This window comes from Cavia porcellus, unplaced genomic scaffold (genome assembly GCF_034190915.1).
Source record: "Cavia porcellus strain 051 isolate PalLab524CR breed Dunkin Hartley unplaced genomic scaffold, mCavPor4.1 scaffold_30, whole genome shotgun sequence".
NCBI lineage: Eukaryota > Metazoa > Chordata > Mammalia > Rodentia > Caviidae > Cavia > Cavia porcellus.
Genome location: NW_026947513.1, coordinates 45,205,697 through 45,229,739, shown reverse-complemented (window position 1 = coordinate 45,229,739; position 24,043 = coordinate 45,205,697).

Sequence of the window (24,043 nt, the reverse complement as noted above, 5' to 3'; positions counted from 1 at the left end):
TGGGGGCGGGGCAGCGGGGAAGGGGCTGCAGGTGTGCGAGCAGGTGCGCCAGCAGGTGCGCCAGCAGATGCTCACCTCGCTGCTGCTGCTGCTGCTGCTGCCGCCGCGCTGAGTCTGCAGAATGAAAAGCATGTTATCAGCGCGGTCACTGGGCAGAATGGGTTACTAATGCCTTTGTAGCAGGATAGGAAAAAGCTGATTCAAGACTCAATATAAAAGTGACAAAACTATAAATCACACATTCGAGAGCATGTAAAACAGAAGGAAAGAAGCAGAGACACCTTAAACTGTCAGTATGTTCTGCTTCATTAACCATTTCCCCTTTTTATCAGTATAACGAGGTGTACCGGAACCTACGTAAACTCCCCTAGTGAGAAAAGTTTAGTGTTCTAGTGAGTCAGCGACCGTCTGCAGCGTGGAGAGCAGGAAAGGAGTCAGCAGGGCGCAGAGGTAGCTTGGCAAAGGGCACTGCCAGTCCGCGGAGAAGAGAGCTGCACACTGGAGGCTCTGCGGTCACAGTCAGAACCACAGGGGACGTCTGGAGGGCAGGGCACAGTACTCACCTGAAACAGCTCCGTGTGCCTGAAGGGAAATTTCTGTGAAAATAATCCAAGAATTACACAACAGGAAGAACCAGAAAGCAAGCCCGTGGCAGTAACAATACAACACTGCACACAGAATGCAATTAATTCTAGCACTGCATTAAAAAAATGTATAATATAATATTTGCCAGAGACTAATTTTCCCTGGGACCAAAAGAACAACTAACCCTAATTAGTTTATTGACAAATACAGAAGTAAAACTGTTTAATTACTTTCTTTAAAGTATGTCAGATAATTATAAAAAGTGTATAAAAAGCCTGGAGTTACTTTAATTAACTCAGAAAGAAAAAATTTATTTAGATTTTTGAGCTATTTTCTGTTACATGATAATCCCTAAAATGATTTTAAATCATTATAAAAATTTGAGGGTAACATGTACTTTCTTAATTAAATCTTTGTCTGGACTTTATTTTTATTATCAACTGAGTTACATAAAAAGTAATCACAATTTGCATTTTGACTGTGAAACTCTGCCTTAAGGATAAGCCAGGCATAGTGGTGCATAAAAGTAATCCCAACGCTCTAGGAAGCTGAGGCAAGAGGATTGCAAATTCTGGATTCAGTCTAGGCAGCTTAGCAATTTAATGAGACCCTGTTTCAAAATAATAAATAAAATATGAAAGACAGAGTAAGCTAAAACTATAAAGCTTGCTGGGAAGGTGCTGTGTTCAGTGTCTAGTACCAAAAGAAAAAGAGCCAAGAAAGGTAGAGAAAATGAAAAGAAAACAAAAAGATGAGAAACAGAGGTAAGGACAGTTAAGCAGGGTGGCATAAACAAATGTATTATTTTCGTCAGGAGAAAGTTTGGGCAGGGTGAAGTTTGACTTTGGTTCCTGAAGCAGAATTCAGTGCAGCCTGTGGCTTTATGTTATATTGGTAGGTAGAGAAATACCAGATACCTATAAAGGTTTTAGAAATATGCTAATTCCACAGTGGACCTAAGAAACAAACCTAACTGTACTATGTGGTGTTATTTGTCATGTTATGCAATATCTTGTTTCCTTTCCTACTTTTAACTATTTACTGTGGGGCATTCATATTTAATTCAGACGTTTTATTTGGTGCCTACACCTTTGGAGGACTCTACAGTGATTACTGTCATCACAGTTCTAGTGTCAGGACTTGGACAGCTGAGGAGAGATCAGCTAATGCATCAAGTCATCATTCTCTGTGTCTCACGTCAAGGCCACGTTAAATGGCCTGTAGATTTTTGGGGTCCTCTCCTGTACTTACCGGCATGGCCACAGCAGCAGCCACCAGGCAGGTGAGGATGAGAAGCTTCATGGTTGCTGAGTTCTACGTGAGAGAATGAAGAGAAAAAAGTTGGCCTCATAAAATTGCTTTCATAAAGAAATTCCTGGCCAGGTGTGGTGGTGTACACGTGTAATCCCAGCACTCAAGACGCTGAGGCAGGAGGATTGCTGCAAGTTTGAGGAAAGCCTGAACTGCATGGTGAAATTCTGTTTCAAAAAGACCAATAATAATAATAATAATAATAATAATAATAATAAAAATAAATTTAAAAATTAAAAAAATCCTAATTTTTCAAGAAAGGAGCAAATCATAAAATTGGCTCACTTGAAAAGTAGTTTTAAATTTTGCTATTCAAAGTAAACATTTAATATTTTTATCTTTTTCTAGTTTTTATATTACTTTGAAATACAAATTTGTTAGTAATATTTTTATTTATTAATACTCTAAAATAAGACATTTGATAAATTTGGTAAAATAGCTTCCTTATGGGAATATAAAAACATCAATATTTAAATACAATTAAGAAACAAAAATTTTCCTTGAAATCACTGGATTTGTTAAAGTGGGCAAAAAAGTAAAATTTGTAAGAGTTGACATTTTCCTTTATCTGAAAATTTTTGAAAAAGTGTTTTGTTTATAAATATACTTTAAGTAGTTCATTCTTTGTAAAAAAAAAAAAAAAAAGAAAAGTACCTTCAGTTCATTGTGCAGATGCTAATAACTGCCGTCAGTTAGTCTTTGAAAGGATCTAGTTTTCACTTCATGGTGTGCTGCTTTGGAATACCCATAACATGACTACATGTGGATGGTTGAATTGGTTCAGATTCAGGTGCCTCACATTTGACTGTTATAGTTCCATCAAATTTTAAGAATTCAAAAATACTGATATTTGCAAGTCTTGAAAAAATAAGTTTCAAGCTATGCAAGCGTTTGGTTGACCGATTAGCCAACAAATGAATACTTGCACATCTATGTCTACAAAGTACAGCATCTAAATACATTAGGAAAGAAGGTGTATTTTAAAACTTCCAATTAATTCACTAGATTTTCCTTTCTTAGCCTTCCATACATCTAATCACCTTTACAAAAGTAGCCATTATCTAACTTCTTTTCATTAATCTACACACATTACAGAATTGGTTAATTATGTAAATAATATAGAATAAAAATGGCTTTGGATATTCTGCCAAAACTAGCTCAAATTTCTTTAACTCAAGACTATTGAAATTATTTGTCTGCTTTTTTTCAAATATGGTTTTTTGTTTCAAAATTATAGAAAAAATACTTGGACTTTACAAACCTCTATTTTCACCCAATGCTTTTAGTTGATATCAAAATTTGCAAGTGTGTATTTAAGCTACCAGTGCATCATAAGAATGCATCAATATTTTCTAAACATATAGAAAGAGTATAAAGACATCTTGCAAAGAGTTGGAAATTAGGTGCACGAAGTCACAGCGACTTTACCACCTATGAAAACCATACCTTGAACCCGAGCCTCGGAAGCAGCGAGCTGTGATGGTGGTGAAGGTGATACCCAATGCCCTGTTTCACTGCTATTTAAACCCAGTGATTAGTCATATGCTAATTTTGTGGTTTTGTTTCAACCAAGAGGCTTAGTTAAATTCTAAGAATTATGTCAAATAGGAAATTAATTTTCTGCCTAATTCCTTTCCAAGGAAACTGTGAGGAAAGCTTTCAACAAAAGACAGATTCATGCCATAATGACAGGTTATATATGAAGTAGAGTGACATTACAAAAAAAAGAAAAAATTTACAAATTTATAGCAGTATTAAAAACTTGATTTTATGTTTAATTAACCACTAGAAAAATTTGTATAAAGGAAATTCTTGGGACATAATACAATCTTAAAGACTTCAAATTTTAACAATACACCATAAACTACCAAAGGAATGTGTCATTTGTTTTACCTCTTAAGGTATTATTTTTGATTTATTAATTTATTTATTTTGATTCTTCACATTGTATGTGATCCATTCTTTGTAAAAAGAAAATGGAATTACTCTATGAATTTTGGCAGTATTTCGGCTATCCTAAAACTTCTGTTTGCTTTGTTTTAGGTCTTCTGGTTTTGTCAGTATTCATATTTTTAGCAATTATACTGCTTAATTAAAATTAATGGTTATTCACAAGTTACAATTTAAAAAGTTTTAGTAAAAACAGACGTACTTCTAATTTTTTATCTTTTAAACTTGATCTTAGTCAAAAGGTTGAGAAGAGATTAGTTTTCTATCTTTTAAAGTAAAGATTAGGAGAAAAACAAAAGCTCCTCTTGCTAACCCCAAATTCTGCTCTTAGAATTAAATAACTTCATATCTTAGAAAAAAAGTTTTATGTTGAAAAAATAATCTTATATATACACAACATTAAAATAAATATTACTGAGATTGTGATTTTGCTGTTTTACAAAAGACAATCATATATTTTAACATAAAACCTAATAATATGTATGTCATACTCATATGTGACTGGAATTTTTCTAAATTAAAAATTTTGAAGTGATTTGGGGTGTCTACCCTGAGGCTTGCAAGAGATGATGATTTTCTACAGTAATGTTCTCTGTGGACATCATACCGATGACTGGTTCACATCAATTTAGACAACTTACTGAACTATATTCGGGGGCTTTCGGCTGAGCAATGTCTGCTGAACTGTAATACTATGATTCATCTCATCTCAGATGGTTGATTTTACCTTACTGCTCACTGAGAGTCATACTACATGAAAATCTACTTTAACTTCAAGTGCGCATTTATTATTTATTCATTTATTTATTCAGAGAGGTGGAAAACTGGAGAAGGTTCTATGACAAAAAAGTCAGACATAGTAGATCGGCAACTAACACATGAAAAATAAGTTTTTCTGAGTCACAGTCGTCTGAGAACAGAGATCTGAACAGGGTCTCTGGAGCATTATGGACAGCTGAGACAGAGGCTTGCTCAAACAGGAGAAGCTCACATGGTTAGAAGTGAGACAGTAACAGAAACAATCAGACTGATGGGGAGGATAAGCCACCTCTGGTGCATTCATCTCTCTGTGTGGGGAATTCTTATGTACTCCAAATGCAGTCTTCCCTGTCTATAATCTGTATCTATGTACTCTATCTGTAATTCCTTAGTGGTAGAGATCATTCTAATGGACATACATTGGATTTGCTTGATTTTGTCATTGCATAATATAACTATGCACTATAATCTATGAACAAAACATGGTTTTGTATATCCATTGTAAGTCTACAAGATTTTCATCTTAACTATTTTTTAATCAATTAAAGTTTGCTAATTCCAAACAGTAGCAAAGCTCAATTATTAGGTATATATGTAGGATATTCATATTCTAGGAGTAAAGAAGTAAAGGAGTAAAGAAAATATGAAATTATCACCCAAATGTCAATATCAACTACCTAGTATATGCTGAACGTACAATTGGTCACCCAGTAGTGAATGCTTCTGATAAGAACGGGTCTTCTCTAACCATTAGGGCAGAACAGCAGACCTAAACCAGGACTTCTCCAACATACAAGGGCGTGGTTATCTGTGATCGCATCACATGGCTGCTTTTAGAAAACCAACAGAATCCCCAAACAAGAGTGGAAATAGATTTGATAACAAATATCTAAATAGAAAGCTTCTTTATTTTCCCACTATGAGAGAATTGAAAAATATGTCATTTTCTAGATTTATACTCATTAGAAAATTCATTTGTGCAAAAATGAAAGGAAATTCCTTGAACAGTATGTGAGGTAAATTTTACTATCCAAAAATTATGCATTTACTATTTTATTTTTCACTCTGTGCTTAAGCCTGCTTTGAAGGACTTATTTGGTGTGAAGAAGAACAAAAACTTTCAGAGATAATTCTTCAGGGTTCCCCAGGGACATTAGCTTAAAGACTGAGAGTAGTCTCCCAGAAAAATATTCTTTCATTGTACAATAAGTAATGGAAATTTTTCAACTAATGCTGAAAAAGGTGAATTTGAAATATATTTTTGTTTTTTTTGTAGATATTCATACATTCCTTGGAACTTTTGAGTGGGTTTATAATGGATGCCTAGTAACTCATCTTGAGGATCGTGTGAATAGAAGTTTGGTATTCAGAAATGCATAGAAGCTACAATAGAGCTATTTGCAGGAAGTTTTTGCCTAGTATGAATTTATAATAACACTGACATATAGAATTTGTAATTCATTTCATGTTGCACTGGAATTTTGCTAATAGGTGTCTGGAGAGCTGAAATAAAACACAAAGTCTAAACAATGCAGTCTACAGGAGTGGTGGTAATGTGAGGCCCTGCAGTATGGTTGTCAGTTTAAATTGAGTGCAAGAGGTTTGGGATGGGACATAAGAGGTTATTGGAAAGGAGAGGTTTGAAGAAATCCTGTAGTATTTTATATTTTCACTTAATAGCGACTAAAATATTCCGTAGTAAAATTTCATGTATTTATGGTTGAAATTCAGGTTCAGATTTCACTGTGGTACATCCTAAGATTCTGCATTTGAACAAATTTCCAGTGAGAAGAGCTGGTGGGCTATGAGACTTTGAAGTAGCAGGAGAGCTGGGAGCAGGAGAAAGTGTAATGCGTAGTCTTACCCAAGAGTAAGAGTTCTTATATAAAATACCATTAAAACACTTAAATATTCATGGTAACTATAGAAACATCAATCATGTATAGAAAACATAGAGAAGTGAAAGATTCTGAATCACATCCCCACTAGCTCATTTACCTTCACAATAATGTCTAAAAGAAAACATTTCTACCCAATGTTGAAATGTCTCTGTAGATGCAATATTCCTACAAATATTGTCTCAACAACACTTATAACACCACTCGGTTGTTCTACCATCCAGTCTTGCCACTTAGGCCAACCCCAGACATCCCTGAAAAGTGATAGGATTTAACTGACAGTCTACGGCCATACCACCCTGAACGCGCCCGATCTCGTCTGATTTAACTGACAACTAAATTCTACCCATTTTATCACATTGAATTCTTTATGAAAGTCTATGTTTTCATGGATAAAGACATTTGTATCAATCAGAATATAATAACTGATTTCTTTTCCTAGACCTAATAACTATGTGTCCTTATTTAACAATCATATGATAGGGTAATGGCTCATTCAGCAAACACTACTATTGGAAACATACCAATCATTCATCAGCAGAAGGGAACATACTCATCTATTAATTAATATAGTTCTTTACAATGTTTACAATTTTAAAATTATTCTGTGTGGTACATGCAAGAATCATAGAATATAGAGAAAACAAGAATTAATTCGTCTTTCATACATAAGGAAAAAAACCTCTCATTATGTAAGTAAATTAATGTCTCTAATGGCCATGTATCAGCTAACAAGTAAACACAGACTTGAGTCTCCCAATATCAGAATTTATTCCATTTAAAATATACCATGTTATATTACTGCTCCATTCAATGAGAGCCTATGCTTTATGCAAAGTATTGAACTATTGAATAGTTTCTACAAAAAGTGGATATTACAGAATGTAAGTAAATGACAGGGAAAGTAAATTTTAGAAACCTAAAAGGCGTAAGGTAAACTTATGTAAGATACCAAGGGAAGAGATGAGAGAAAGAAAAATCTAGTAGAATAAAAAATACCAAAATATTTTTAGATTTAATAACTTCAATGCTATTGGACTGCAATTTTTAATTCATTCTTCTTTCTAGCTACTACCATAGCAATGATAAGAAACTTTCACTTCTTACAGAAACTTTAACAGTGTTAAGATATCTGGAAATCATAAGAAAATACAGCTGTACCTACAAGTAAGTATTTGAGCAGAAAGGGGATTTTAGGTTTGAGTAATTTCAAAGGTAAGGTGGCCCATGATGATGACAATAAGAGGCATCCAGTGACCTGAGGTTGTTTTGCAATGAAGGTTAGAGGTTTGAAGGATCTTTGTGTGGACTTTGATGTAGCCTAGGTTCCTGACAGGTCTGAAGATAGGATGGAGAAGAAACTTTGACCAGGACAGCACTGGAGACTCTGAAGAACAACAGACAGGAGTAGCAAAACTGAGAAAGACAATTATGGAGGCACTTGGGTAAAGCTGATGCTAAGGACTGTCAGGATGTGCATGTGGAAGACTGTTCTGTCCCCTCCGTTAGCTTCCGAATAGAAGTACCAATGAGAAGGATACTTTCCCCAAGCAGAGATAGTTATAACATGAGGTGGATTTGCCAGGGATAGTTAGGTCCAAATTTTGGTCTTTCTTGGACGTAAAACAGATGCAAAAAGTTTCTAGTAATACAACTAAACTTTATGGAGACCGTGAAAGAGCTATAATGAGGCTGTGGAGACAGAATTCCAAAGAGAAGCTCACAGAACATGGATGGTGGTTAAGTGTTACACAAATGAATACATAATTACAGGAGAGAGGATTCCACAGAGGCATTAAAACCTTTATGTGCATTTAACAAGTAACCAGCATGGTGACACTTGCCTGTAATTCTAGCCCTCAGGAGACTGAGTCAGGAGCATCATCATGATCATTCATGAACTCAGAAGTATTCTAAACTGTATAGCAAGACCCATCTCAAAACAAGGACACAACTAAATTTGAAGTAGAGATTACTCTAGAATGTAACTTTTAAATGGCTGATGCAAGTGACATGTAGAAGTCCAGTATTCAGACAGAACAGGATTCACTGAAGTGGCCAGGAGTTTGAAATGACCCAAAACTGGATAAAATGTGGAAATACTGATAATGAGACAAGAAAGTAAGTCATGAAATGAAAACTGTACAATAATTTTGGGAAAGCAAAGCAACAAGCTAATCAATTTTATATTTTGGAAGTTAGTATGGTTTTGAGAAACAAGAGCATTTGGAAGGTCTAGAAACATGAAGTGCTGCCGTCACCATGAGAAGACGGCAGAGGAGCCCGGCCTGGGAAGCAGGAGGGTGGGATGGAGAAGTGCAAGGAGGCAGGAGGTCGCACAGAGCACCTGAGCGTGACTGGAGTGACTGTCATAGCTGTAGTAAGGGAGTGACGAGCAAGGTGGCAGGAAAGGAAGAAACAATGCAGAACACGGAAGACCACCAAGTACAGAAAGAAATCTGGGCTTGACTGAGAACTGGAAGCCCTCCGTCCCCATGCAGAAGGCTGAAAGGTTGGCACCTTCTCTCTGTGGGGTGTGGTGCAGCTCTGCAGGGCCTGTTTCTCTGCCTCACTTCTGACCTCATTTCTCCAGGACGTCCTAACTTCCTCTTGCACTGGACCAAAATGTGCTTCATCGTGCCAGTACTTTCTGGTTTTCCTCTTCCTCTGTCCGGGTGATCTCCAAGCAGGATGTTGGAGTTAAATCTTTCCGTGCTTCAACAATCCATTTGCCATCATTCCGACCCCGTTTTTCCTGTTTCCAAGCACTCAGCTGAGCAGAGGAGGAAGAAGTTTCTCAGTAATGTTCTGCTGACTACAAGGCCAGCACTGTAATACAACTAGATTTTTCCAACAATGGTTAGCACTGGCACTGAAAATGAATCAGACTATCAGGTGTGGAACTAGTCCTTTACGCCTTTTCTGATTATACAGATATTCTCAAAGAACTAAATGTTATTGTAATTTGAGTTTTAGAGATGAAGAAACAGATTTAGAATAGTTAAAAATATCCTCTCTAGATCACTGCATAGATAGTTAAACTGTAACTTGTATCAGACTTTTATCCTAAAGTCACTAGTTTAAAGATTGTAGTTTATTTTTTAACTTATACCTCAAAAGGCTTTCTGGATCCTTGACAAAAGACTTTTTGCAATATTTTTGTATTGTATTATAATTTAAAGTTAAATTTAATAATCAAATGGATGTCATTGAAGTCAGTTTTAGAGGTCATTAACATGTAAAATATAAGATGTGATATTTGTGTTTTATGCTTTTATTTATTGCAGAACAATTACAGATTTGAATTTAGTTATTAAATACATTTTTAAAAAGAAAGAAGGTAAAAATGTAAAAAAATTTTAAAAAAGCATTAACTCACCACGCCCCCCCCCAAAAAAAACTAATCGTTGATAGAATATAGAGTATATGAACTGGATGTGGTGGCACAGGGCAGTACTTGGGAGAATGAGGCAGGAGGATGGCTGCAAGTTCGAAGCCAGCCTAGATAAACAGTGAATTCAAGGCTAGCCTGAACTACATAGCAAGACTTTATCTCAAAAAAGAAAAGAATATAGGATATATTTTCTGTTTTCTAGCTTATGCATGTGATACTTTATGTATCATACATTACATGTAATTAAAAAAACTGCCCTTCCCCACTTTTTGTTATAATAATTTCTGTAGTTATTTTTTAGATTAGTGATTTTCAAAAAATTTTACCAGGAATTGGTTTGTCATTCAAAGTTGAAAATATAAAAAGTGATAAATGTGGACCTCTGCCCAATGAAATATTGATCTTTTCATTCTCTAGGTACAGAAGAAAAGCAGTGGACCACAAATAGAGAATATAGTTCATATAATCTTATGAATCATTTCACAACAATTTTTCTTAATAATATATCTGTGTATATCCACCATAAAATGGCATTTGTATTTTTCAAAGTTTCTTTTTTGATTGCTTATTTTCTAGTGGTATGCATAATGAGGTCATATACCCATATGTACACTCATTTTACTGTGTACCCCATGATATATCTTGTGAGTACATTACAGAAAAGACATTGGGAATTACTGCTAGATGTAAACCTCCCTAAGATTTAAGATTTCTAAATAACCATCAGAAACATTATTTTCTACTTATAAACACTGGATTACAGTTTGGCCAATGATTATTTTCATCTAGTTTAAGATGCTACTTGTTTTCTTTATATTTAATAATCAGTTAGAAACCAGAACTAGTAATAGATTATATTTTTCTTATTGTTGAAAGCAATATTGAACATTTTTTCAAATATCTTGTCAAAGCCTACTTTTTTCAATTATTTCCTATTATCTGTGTTGTACATTAAGAAATGCTTTTGCATTTTTGTTTAATGGTAAATATACAAGTATAGTACTTGTTTTTTTCAGTCACTAAACTTGTAAGCACAATTTCACAAATGACATTTTTCTTTTAATATGATAGATTTAATATTTAGAAATTTTCAGTGATTACATGAAAATAGTTATGTTTTTCTGTATTTATTTTCTTTGAAATTTAACAAATTACTTATTTACTATGATATTTTATTTGCTGAGCATATATAATACATGGAGATTATAATGAGGTAAAAATTCATTTCTCTTCAATAAAATTATTTTTTCATACTTAAGAAATAAAATCATCAGACATCTAAACCTTCAGGAAGACTGTCTTTTGATTTCACAATTATGATCCTAGCCTTTTAAAACTTTTTCTACTGTAGAGTCTCTTTTTTCTTCCTAGTTTTAATCTTTACATTTAATTCTTAGTTACTAATTTTGAGATAAAACAGAGAATCAATCTGGTAACTTTACCTGTGGTTAAGGAAGCATTTAAAATGGAAGTTGAAGACACTTTTTTTTAATCTTAAAAATTTTACATTACCTTGGCTATAATGGGTCCCTCAGGACACATGGTGTCATTTGCTATCCCTGTTATATGACATGGCCTGCAAGCCATGAATTGTTTATCCCAGTCATGACTGTGACATAACTTACCAAAGTCTTTCAAATCAGTGTCGTCGCTAAAAACCATTTAAACTGATGATTTCTGCTTAAAAGGTAAAATGTAAAATTAGATTTTGAGTTTTTAACTCAGAGAAGTAACTAAACATTGTGTTACATTTTAGTATTTAAATTTGATAAAAATATCAGTTAACTTTGGAGTCTTTTAACAAAGCATTCATATATAACCTAAGTTTTAAAACTGTGGCTGAATTTATCATTTTAATCCATCTATCATTAACCACTTTTATGCAATAGCTGCTGAGAAAGGTTTATGTTAGCAACATGCTCACCTTTGTGGAAGAACATAATTTCAGTTATAATTCTTAATTTGTATTAAATAAAAACAATACATTTTTCATGTTTGCATATTCTCTTTCACAAAGCAAACACAAACCACATACTACTCCTTCGTACTGTCTTCTTTTAGCCTTCTTCAAAATATGCAAAGTTTCAAAATATGCAAAGGTGTGTTATGCAGCTAACAACTGCTACCAAATAATCTCTCACTTATGAGTATTAAAATTTAGACTTCACTTTGGCAGAGATTACATAAAGTTAAAATAAACAACTAATATTTTAAAAGGAAGGAAAATCAGAAATGTTTTCTTTAGAGCTGGTCTTCACAGAAGTGTTTGAACTCTCTAGCATTGCACCGAGTACTGGGAGACAGTGTTCCACGAATTCCTCACACCGTTTGCCCCGCAAGCTGGGGACCTGACTGCATGAGTCCTACATTGTATCTTCAAATGTGTTATTACAACACACATCCTGGGGAGGACAGACATAGCATATCCCTTCAGAACACAGGACAAGTTTAGGTCTCCCCAGAGCAAAAAGCTCAGGAGACTCATGCTTGTCATGAACAATTACAGTCTCCTACATTTGGAGTTTCTGCCTTGGTGCCCACCCACTGCAGGTGTGTCTGCCTTCTACTCTGCTGTTAGGACCCAGAGAACCAGTATCAGTGCTGATAACTCTGTCCATGACAGTTGCCACAAATAACAAAATCTGTTGCTCGTGCTCAGGAGCCTTGGATGTTCCTGCCAGTTCTTTGTGATTGAGGCTGTTTCTCTCATGAATCTGCAAATCAGTCACTTAATACTTTCCAATTTGAGGTCCTGGGACAAGGAAGGTATTTCAGAATCCATTCAGTAAGTGTTATATTTTAGGCAAACTGTTTGCTGGTTTGCTTTTATTTCTTGATTTTGGGATAAAAGGAAATATAAAAAGAGATGAATGCTGAAGAAACTACAGAAGTGAAGTCCAATTTCACTGATGAAAGAAAGAAGAAAAATGAGAAGAGGAAAATAATAGGAGAAAAAGCAGAACACAAGACTGAAGGCGTCATCCAAAAGAATCCAAAAGGAGAGAAAGATTCGAGATTAACGGAGATTTTAAGATTAAGTAATAAAGGTAGTACTTTCTAGTACTTTCAGTGGCCTGTGGTGCTTCCTGCCAAATCTACGTACTCACTGTTCTGAAAACAATGAGGGATCTCAGATGGGGCACAGGAATCAACTAAGGGTTAAAACACGGATGTTCTCTGGTCATGATATAACACAAATATGAGAGAAAACCCCAAGCAAGACATTTTAGAACCTTTTATGTTTCCAGCATCTGATATGCACTCTAGGCTGTGTTATCTCAGAGCAACAAGAATTTTAGTTCTGATGATAATAAAGTTAAATCAATAATTGTTCTGTAGATATGATTGTCAAGCAGATAGATTTGTTGAAAACATTATCATTGGATGAATAAACAAACAGGTGGATAAAAGACCAGTAAAAAATATTGAGATGAGTCCTTATAAATAAAAGATTATGAAAAATATTTATAATAAACTTGAGTGCTTATGCAGATTGTGTTCCAGTACTTACACTAGATTATATGAGTTGACTGGGCAGAAAAATATTCTAAATCTATTATAACAATAATAGAAATTTGTATGATCCCATTGCAATAGAATTTTATCATGGTCATTTAAAATAATGAGCTCATACTATGAAAAAATACATTAATGACTATCACTGTACTTTAGTATTCTGATTCAAATATTAAAAGCATTTTTTGACAAATATTCCAGAAATGGTTCTGGCTCTCTTTAGAGGAATAGTATTTACAAATGGACACAATAGCAAACATTGTGTGTTAGTCATATGCTACCTACCAGATCATCCAGGCAGTGGATTCAAGATTTCAAGATTACTGAATTAGGAAATTCTGACTCTCTTCAATTAAAATACTTATTTTCTTAGTTAAAGATGTGTAACTTGGTTAATAAAATTCACCATTACTTTAAACACACACAATATTCACTGTCACTTTACATGCACACACACACACACACACACACACACACACACACACACACACGTGTACACACCCAAAACCACACCTTAGATGTTGAAAACCAGTGGGGGAAAGACATGGTTGGTAGATTCTGCCAGGCTGAGGCTCAGCTATCTCTAACATGACATCTGCCCAACTTGATGCTGGGCCCAGGGAAGCAACTTCTGTGTTGTTCTAGTTCTGAAAATAAACCTCCCACTCCCTTTGTGTGTGTCTACAGAGTCCTCTCCAATCCCAAGATCCCACAACGCATCCACCCTCAACCTCCAGTAAATCTTTCTGTTTCCTGTTTTGAGCACACAGATGTTCCTTCAGATCAGATGTTGATATGTCATTGTGCCCACTTCCCAAACACCTCCCCCAGCCAGGCCTGATAAAAGGATTTCCATTTCTTTGCTCTCACCCAAGGGTGCCTGTGTCTCTTCTGCAGCCCTCCTGTACCAGCCAAAAGGCCTCTTTCTCCTCTCTTTGTCTCTCTGTAACATCAAAATCTTATCAATGGTCATGGATAATATTAACTAAGCATTTAAACACGGTGATTTAATATAACTTTCCTGAAATTAAAGCATGTTTTTTATTATTTATCTAAGTTTTTTATTGAGGTAACTGTGGCATTTAGTCTTGGGAAGCAAGAGGAAGTCTAAATCCTTCTTTGGAAAAGACAAATAGGTTTTATGTTCAAAAGGAGAACATTATAGTATTTCCTGACACTGTATAAATATTATTTTCAAAAGTTAAAACTAATGTAAAGGAGTGCATACAACTTATTTATTGGATGCTATGAATGCTAAAAAATGTTCTAAGTTGGTGATTTGGATACCTAGACGCAATTTCAAACTCCAAAATAGGCACTGGAAATTCTGTGTTTTTAAAAATTAATTAAGCTTACTGTCTTAATTAATTTTGGATACATTTTAGGTAGACACAATGATTACATTTATCATTGGGAATTTGCACCTATAGATGGTATATCTTGGTTCTTTTTTCCCGTTCCCTAACCCTTCCTCAAACCATCTTCTCCTCGTTATCTACAAAAGCTTCTTCCCATTTTCCCTTCCTTCCTTGTTTTGTTTTCTTTTCTCTTCTTCCTTTTCCCTTTCCACTCTCCCTAATTCCACTTCCCATTTTAACATTTTCTTCCTATTTCACAGTGTCTTTTATACATACTGGCCTTCATTTACACTTTCAGTTTTTCACATCAGAGATATTCACACATTTCCAATTTATTTCATGAAACAGCATGGTCTCCTTTGCATGTATTTAAACATGTTCTGTTCATAAGAAAGAACAGTTTGTGCTTTCATTGTTTGATCATTTTTTCATACCTATATCTTGTAATCTGAACAACTGCTTTGAAAATAACAATATGCAATATATTAACTAGTGTTACTCTCCTATTATTTGTTTTAAATCCTGTATTTTTGTTTTTATTTCTTTTTAAATAAAATTCTTAAAAAGACTATACTATCAAGGTACATCCACTGCCTAAAATGTCTTGTTTATTCTTTTTTATAGCTGAGTAGTACTCCATTGTATTTTTAATCTCTCATCTTTATTTATTTATCAGTTGTTGGGCATTTGTGCTTTTTCCAAGTTTAGGGATAACAAACTGTGCTTCTATAAATATGGATGTGCATATACCACTGTGGTATTATGTTTTTAATTGTTTTGTGAAGATACCAAGAAGTAGAATAGCTGGGTCAAATAGAACTTTAGTTTTAGTTTTTTGAGGAATTTCCACACTGATTTCCAAAGTGGTTGCAAAGGCTACACTCCTATCAATGGTAGAGATAGTTCCTTTTTCTCCACAGCTCCACCAGCATTTGTTTTGGTTGATTTATTGATATTAGTCATCCTTTATGAAGTCAAATGAAATCTCAGTGCTGTTTTAATTCACATCTCCTGAATGACTAATGATGTGGAACATTTTTTCTTTATTTGCTATTTATATGTTTTCATCTGACAAGTTTTCACTCATTTAGGATACCAAATTCTGGACAGGGTCTTTAAATGTGAGGGGCCTGATTCTTTTAGTTCTTTATATGTTTTAGTTATTAGTCCTTTATGTGAAGAAGAGTTAGCAAAATTTTTATCCCTACTCTGTAGGTTGTCTCTACTCTGTTCATCCCTTTTGTAGCACAAAAAGTTTTTATCAAAATGATATCCCAGTTGTCAACGCTTTGCAATATTGTCAGTGCAATCAGTTTTATTTGTAAAGTCTTGGTCTATACTGTGTCTTCAATTTGCTTTCTTCCATCAGATTTAGTGTTTTTGTTTTAGTATTTAGATTTTTTGATCCATTTTTATTTTAATTTAGTGGTGAGAGACATGGATATAGTTTTATTCTTCAGCATATATAGAGACAGTTTTTCTAACACTATTTATTAAGGAGCCCATATTTCTTTCACTGGAGGTGTTTGGCCCCTTTGTTGAAGATAGGGCGGCTGAGTGTGTTTGCAATCATTTTTGCATGTCCTAATCTTTTCCACTGATCCTCCAATCTGTGTTTTTTTTTTTTTTAAAAACACCATGCTGTTTTTATCACAGTAGTTTTGTAGTACATTTTAAGTCAGGGATTGTGATGTATTCTGCTTTGCTTTTGTTTCCCAGAATTTTTTTTTGCTCTTCTACATATCTTATAGTTACAAATAAATTTTAAGATTGTTTTCTTTGATTTTGTGAGGTATTTGACTGGTATTTTGATTGAGAGTGTATTAAATCTGAATAACAATATTAAGAGTATGGCTATTTTCACTAAGTTGGTTCTTCCTACCCAAGAGCAAGGGAAATCTTTCCATTTTTGAATATACTCTTTGGTCTTTTTTTATAGTACTGTAATTTTCATTGTAAAGGTCTTTCACTTCCTCTAGATTGATTTGTATATATTTCATTATTTTTTGGCTACTGTGAAAGGTATAGTTTCCCTAATTTCTCTGAGTGAGTTTATCGCTAGTGTGCAGTAATACTATTGATTTTTGAGAGCTGTCTTTGTCTCTAACTGTATTATTGAATTTAGTTATTAAATCTAGAAATCTTCTGATAGACTTCTTAGGATCTTCTATCTAGAGCATCATGCCATCTGCAAATAATGATAATTTACATTTTTCCTTTTCTGTCTTTATTTTTTTTGTTTCTTTCTCTTGTTTAATTGCTATGGCTAGTATTTCCAGAAGAATATTGAATAGGAATGTTGATAGTAAACATCCTTGTCTTGTTTCTGATTTTAGAATGAACACTTTCAATTTTTGACCATTTAGTATGATGCTGACTGTTGGTTAGCCATAGATGGATTTTATCAGATTGAGATAAAGATCACATATTCCAATATTTTATAGAGTTTTTAAATCATGAAAGGATGTCAGAATTTGTCAAATACATTTTCTACATCTATTGAGATGTTCATGTGATTTTTTTTCCCTTGGCTCTGTGGACATGGCATATAACATTTATTTATTTGCATATGTTGAACCATTTCTGTATCCCCGGGATGAATTCTGCTTGTCGTGATGTATAATCTTGATTTGTTGCATTCTGTTCATCGCATCTTGTGGAGGACTTTTACATTTGTGTTCATTATGGAGACTGGCCATAGTGGCTCTCTTTTTTGATTTGATCCTTTTCTGGCTTTGTTATCTGGGTAATACTTGCTTCCAGAATAACTTGGGAGCATTGTTTCCTCTTCAATTTCATTAGCGAGTTAGAGAAGTAGTGGCATTAGATCATCTCTGAATTTCTTGTAGAATTCCACTGTGAATCCATTAGAATCTGGATTTTTCTTTGTTGGTAGGTTAATTACACCTTCAATTTTATTAACATATTGGGTTGTATAGAGTCTTTATTTCTACTTGATTCAGCTTTGGTAATTCATATGTACTCAAACCAGGAACCCATTCATTTCTTCTGTGTTTTTCATCTTATTACAATACAGATTCTCAAGTAGGTATTAATCTTTTACATTTCTTCAGGATTCGTTATAATTTCACCCTTTTCATTCCTAAATTCATGAGCTTGTCTTTTCTTTCTTTTTTTATATAAGGATGGCTAAGGGTTTATCAATTTTATTTGATCTTTCTGAGAGCCAACTCTCCTATTTTTTAATTCTTTGATTATTTTATTAGTCTCCACTGCATTAATTTCTGCGCTGATCTTAATGATTTCTTTCCTTGTATGAGATTTGGATTTGACTTGCTTTTCTTTTTCTAGAAGTTTGAGGTTCAATGTTAGGTTGTTTATTTGAGTTGGCTCTGTTTTCCTAATTTGAGTGTTCACTGCTATAAATTTTTCTGTATGACTGCTTTCATTGTGTCCCATAATTTCTGGTATGTTGGTATGTATCAGCATTATCATTTAATTGTAGAAACTGTCTCATTTTTTCTTTAATTTCATCTGTGTCCCACTGGCTTTTCAGGAGGATGTTACTTAATCCATGTGCTTACATGTTTTGTGTGTTTATATATGTTTTTTGCCATTGATTTCCAGTTTCATTGCACTATGATCTGATAATATGCTTAGGGATAATTTTAATTCTTTTGCTTTTATTTAAACATGTTCTTATGAGCCAGTATGTGTTCTACTTTGGAGAACATCTTATGTGCGGCCAAGAAGAATGTGTATTCTGATGTTGTGGGGTGAAACACTTCATAGACATCTGCTAAGTCCATTTGTTCATGGGTTTGGTCTAGTTTTATTTCTTTGTGAATTTTTGTCTACTTGACCTATCTATTTGTGATAGTGGGATATTGAAATCCCCATTACAATGTGTTAGTGCTTATTTTATTTTACTGTTCATTAATATTTGTTTTTACATTGTTGAGTATGCAAATATTTGTGTGTCAATATACATACATTACTGTTATATCTTCCTCTTGAACTGTTTCATTAACAAGTATCTATTGACCCCCTTCCCTCCTTGATCACTTTGATCAGTCTTGGCTTGAAGTTCACTTTATCTGTAAATAAAATAGTGATCACTGGTTTTTCCAGGGTTCTTTTCACATGCAGTATTGTTTTCTCTCTTTTGACATTCAGTATATGAGTTTCTTTTTGAATTGAATGTGTTTCTTGCATCCAGCAATACGGATCTTGCTTCTTGATCCATCCTGCCTGTTTAGATTTTTGTCTCATGAACTGAGACCATCCACAGTGATCACTATAACTGGTATGTATTGATCTATCTTGTTAAATAAGCACTGTTGTTGATTCTGTCTTTCCACTCTGCTTAATTGCTTGCCTGGCCTGGTAGAATCTTTCTCTCAGAATTCTTGGTATTGTAGACTTCATTATCTCTTTCTAAAATATCCTTCAGAACATTTTTGGTAGCTAGTATTTTTTGTCTTGAATTTCTTCAGCTATTATTTCTCATGAAAGTATCTTATTTTCCATAAATTTTGAAAGATAATTTCACAAAGTGCAATCAATCTAGGTTGAAGTTCGGAATTTTCAGGACTTGAAATTCTTCATTCCAAGCTCTCTTTGATTTAGGAGTTAGTGTACTGAGAAGTTTGCTGTGATTCTGATGCACTTTCCTTAATGGGTGATTTGTTTCTTTTCTCTAACAGGTTTTAATATGATACTCTTGTGCTGAATTTCTGGAATCTTTACTATTAAATCCCTTGCTGTAAGTTTTTTCCATGGTAAATTGCTCTGTTTTATGCCTCATTTATCTGTGTGTCAAATTCTTTTTCCATACTTGAAAAGTTTTCTGTCATTATTTCTGTGAACAGGTTTTTTATGTTGCTTGCATCGTCTCAGGCTTTTTCTTGACTGCAATCATAGGTCAATTTTATGTTTTTCTTTGTATCAACTTCAAGTTTTTTGTATTGATTTCTCAAGGTCTGCTGCTATTTTTAAGAAACCCTTATTTTTGGATTGGCTAGCCAAAATCCTGTCTTCTAGATCATCTATGTTCTATATCTTCTATGTCTCTAGGAGGATATTCTTCCCTGCCCTTGATTCTATCAGCTGTGATTACTTTCAGTGGAATTTTTAATCTTCTGGATATCTGTTGGAAACTGTTTCATGGATTCAATTTCTTTCCTGTGTTGAGAATTTTCCTAAGCTCCTCTACTTTTTAAAATCTGTGTCTACTCCCGGTTCACTGAGAAAATCCTTTATTTTGATCTTCATCCCTTTCTTTTTTAACTTGAGAGATTATTTTCAATCTGACTTCTTCTACAGCTTCGTTCATCTGCTTTTTCCCCTACTACTGTTATCATTTTGGAAAATTCAGATGAGTGGCTTATGATTTCCTCTATCTCGTTGTCCCCTGGACTTGTCCTGGTTGGGCTAGAAATCTGGAATTACATTTTCCTTCTACATCTTGTCATTTTTTTTCTTTTTTAAAAATTAATTTTGTCCACAGCAGCTGCAGCTATAGCTGTAGCAGTAGTACTGGAGCTCAAGATAAAGTACAGGCCAGAGGAAAAAAATCTAAAGACCTAAGCCCTTCCCCTTCAAGTGTGGCAGAAAAACAACACTGAAAATAAGTCTGCCCTGACCTGTAGCCAGGACTGGAAACTGGTCCTATCTGCAACCAAGAGGGTCACTGGAAGTGTAACTGCCTTGCCCGCCAGAGAGGGGGATAACACACTGCCAACTCAGACTCATCACTGGGTGTTTTGCTCAGCAACACCACTAAAGAGGATCAACATGACTTAGGGCCTACAGACCCACCAACATATCTCTCTCAGAACCCCAACTGTCACTGGACATCTCAGGCAGCCTTAGGCCTCCATGTGACACTGCCTTTCAAGGGAAAAAAGTGGGGAGAAATGAAACCTCTGCATCTCTAGTCGCTCCAGAAGCACACCCTCTCAGATATGTAAAACCGAACAGATATGCTTAGTTTTATGAGCTACTCTTATCCCAAAATTGGCCAAACTGTGGCCACATCCACTATGAACTAGGGAATAGCTACATTGGCTTCCAATCGTTCTTATGGGGAAGGAGGAAGCCCACCTTCTAGGAGATACCAGGCTTCCATTCCTACCACAGGAGACCTTCAGGAAAGTGAGTTACACTTCTCATGTGAAGTCTTCTGAGTGAATTCACAAGAAATGACAGGGGCAGATAACAGCAGGTTTCAGAGACTCCCTGAGATAGTCAATTTGAATTCCAAAATAGTATAGCATGAGAAGTCCTGAACAGAGGGAGATGGATCGTCTCAACCCAGGAAGAAATTAAGGTGAGAAGAACCAATCAACATACAATCCTAGTGCTACTATTAGAACAGCTAAAGATTTCGTGCTCCCGCTGCAGTGCCCAAACTCACGTGGCCACGACTTACTGAGCTGCCAGAACTCCTGCCATCACAACTCACTGGAAACAGTCACACTGAGTTCAGGGATTGGAGAGCTGAGCTGTCAGAGAACCCGCATTGACCTATGGTGAGTTCTGGGAATAAAACCAATCCACAGAAAAAAAGGGCACCAATGAATGACATTCTGGGGCCAGGCAGACTGGCAAGAACAAGGAGCTGTGGTGACTTCAATCAGCTGCACCATGCCCAGATAAGATTGGTGGGGTGTGCTTGGCGTGGGCCACACCCCTAGCTGATACCCAATAAGCTATCCCAAACCAATTCCCTATGCCCAGTGGTGCACAATAACACAGTGAAGGCCTCAGCAAGTTGACCAACCTGGAGGAGAGGGACCAGCATGCACCGACCCTGTTTACATATCAATAGCACACTACAATTGGCAGGATCACCTAGACAGTGTGCTTCAAAAGAACTGTAACCAACAAAGAAAGAAACTGGGGCCTAGTCTATATGCCTGTATCAGAGAAACAAAAAATATGAGACAAGGAAGCAACAAGAAAAAGTCCCCAGCCCCCAACCCTGGTTGATCCAGGAAAGGTAAATACAAGGTGATTGAGGACAGAAAACATGCAATATCAGACACAGCACCAGTGGACATAAAGAGATATCTTTAGGACCTCATAGATGAGATCAAAAGTGAAATATTTAACCAAGTAAAGCAAGATATAAATAGATTAATTAAAGAAATGCTAAGCACCTCTCAAGAAGAAACAGATGGAGAAGCCCGTTCCTTTGTCTGAAGGACTGAATACTTCTGCAAGCAGAGAGGCATCGCAGCTTCCTGAGGCACCTCAGCCTGTGGTGAGTGCCCAGCACAGTCTGCCCAAATCTCAGACTGTTCCGGACCCCCCAGGCTTCTGGGTGCAGAGAAGTGGAACAGTGGGTTAGAGGCCACTACAGCTGCCTCCCCATCCCCCCCCCCCCCCGCTACACTTGGAAGTCTGCTGAGCTCCTGACGGATGGGCGGGCCTACACTAACCCCCGAGCCCAGCCGCGCCTAGCCATCTGCCTGCAGAGGAGGAGCTGGGCGGATCTGGAGTGCCTGCAGAAGTCCCTTCCTTTGCCTAGAGGACTGTGGATATCTCTGCAAGCAGGGAGGGATCACAGGCTCCTGAGGCACTGTGGCCTGTGGAGAGCACCCTAACCCGGCTGCAATTGAAGAGCTGTGGATCTTCCAAGGGGCAGGTGGGCGCACAGTGTCCCTGAGGCCCAGCTTGTCTGGAACTGCGGAGTTCTGAGCAGGCAGAGGAGGGACACTGGTTCTGCAGGCCCAATGGCTTGGGGTAGTGCGGTGTCAGAGGCTCAGTAGCTCCAAGCATAGAAGGGGATTTTCAACAGATCCTGAGGAAGCTTTCAAATAACACTTGAAACACAGAAATATACAAAATGACAAAACGAAAGACCAAATTACAACCTCAAACCTCCAGCCCATCTCAGGAAACCCTAGGAGCAATGTATATAGAAGAAAATATATCCCATCCACCTCATATATCGGACATAATAGCTACTGAAGTTGACAAACAACTCCAGGAAGCTTTAAAGAAATTCAAACTCGAAATAATCTCCCAGATAAAAGAAGAAATGATAAAAGAAATGAAAGAGATTCTAAATATATCTAAAGAAAACACAGATAAAAAATTGGAGGAACTAAACAAAAAGATAGAATCCCTAGACGAGCAATATAAGAAACAAACAGAATACATAATGCAGATGCACAGAGATATACAGGAAATAAAAAACTCCACTGAAAGTTGTAAAAACCGCCTTAATGAAAGTGAAGATAGAATTTCAGACCTTGAAGACATGATTGCAGCTAGTGAACAGGAAAGGAAAGATCTTTTGAAAATAACAAGGAATCAGGAAACAACAATTCAACAACTGCAAGACGATGCAAAGAAGAATAACATAAGAATGATAGGGATTAAAGAAAGAGAGGGAGACAACATAAAGGATGTCAAGCAGATATTTAGAGAAGTAATAGCTGAAAATTTCCCAAGCATGATATCAGAAACTGACATCAAGATCAGTGAAGCATATAGAACTCCAAACACTCATAACCAAAATAAAACTACACCCAGACATATAATAATCACCATCCCAGAAATCCAACACAAGAATAGATTACTAAAAGCTGTCAGAGAGAAAAGACAGATCACTTATAAAGGAAAACCTATCAGAATCACAGCAGACTTCTCAGCACAAACGATAAAGTCAAGAAGAGCATGGAGTGAAATATTCCAGATCCTAAAGTAAAATGATTTCCAACCAAGACTGATATATCCTGCAAAACTATCATTCAAAATAGATGGTGCAATATGATACTTCCATGACAAAGAACAGCTGAAGAACTTCATGAACACCAAACCGACCCTGCAAAAAATATTGAAAGACAGTTTAGATACACAAAGGAAAAAACCACTAAGCAAAGCAAATAATTAAACAGAACAGAAAGATAAAGATGCAACAGCAGAGAGATAACATTCCTACAATTAACCAGCATTTAACAGTAATAACCATTAATGTAAATGGTCTCAATGCACCAATCAAAAGAAACAGACTAGCAGAATGGATCAAGAAACAAAATCCAACCATATGCTGTTTACAGGAAACCCATCTAACCCAGAAGGATACTCACAGACTGAAAGTCAAAGGATGGAAAACAATTCTTCATGCAGCAGGAATCCAGAAAAAGGCAGGAGTAGCCATTCTGTTTGCAGACAACGTGAACTTTAAACCAACAATGACCATAAAGGACAAAGAAAGTCACTACATACTTGTAAGGGGAAAACTCCAAGAGGAAGAGATAACTATCTTAAATATATACGCACCAAACTCCAGAGCACCA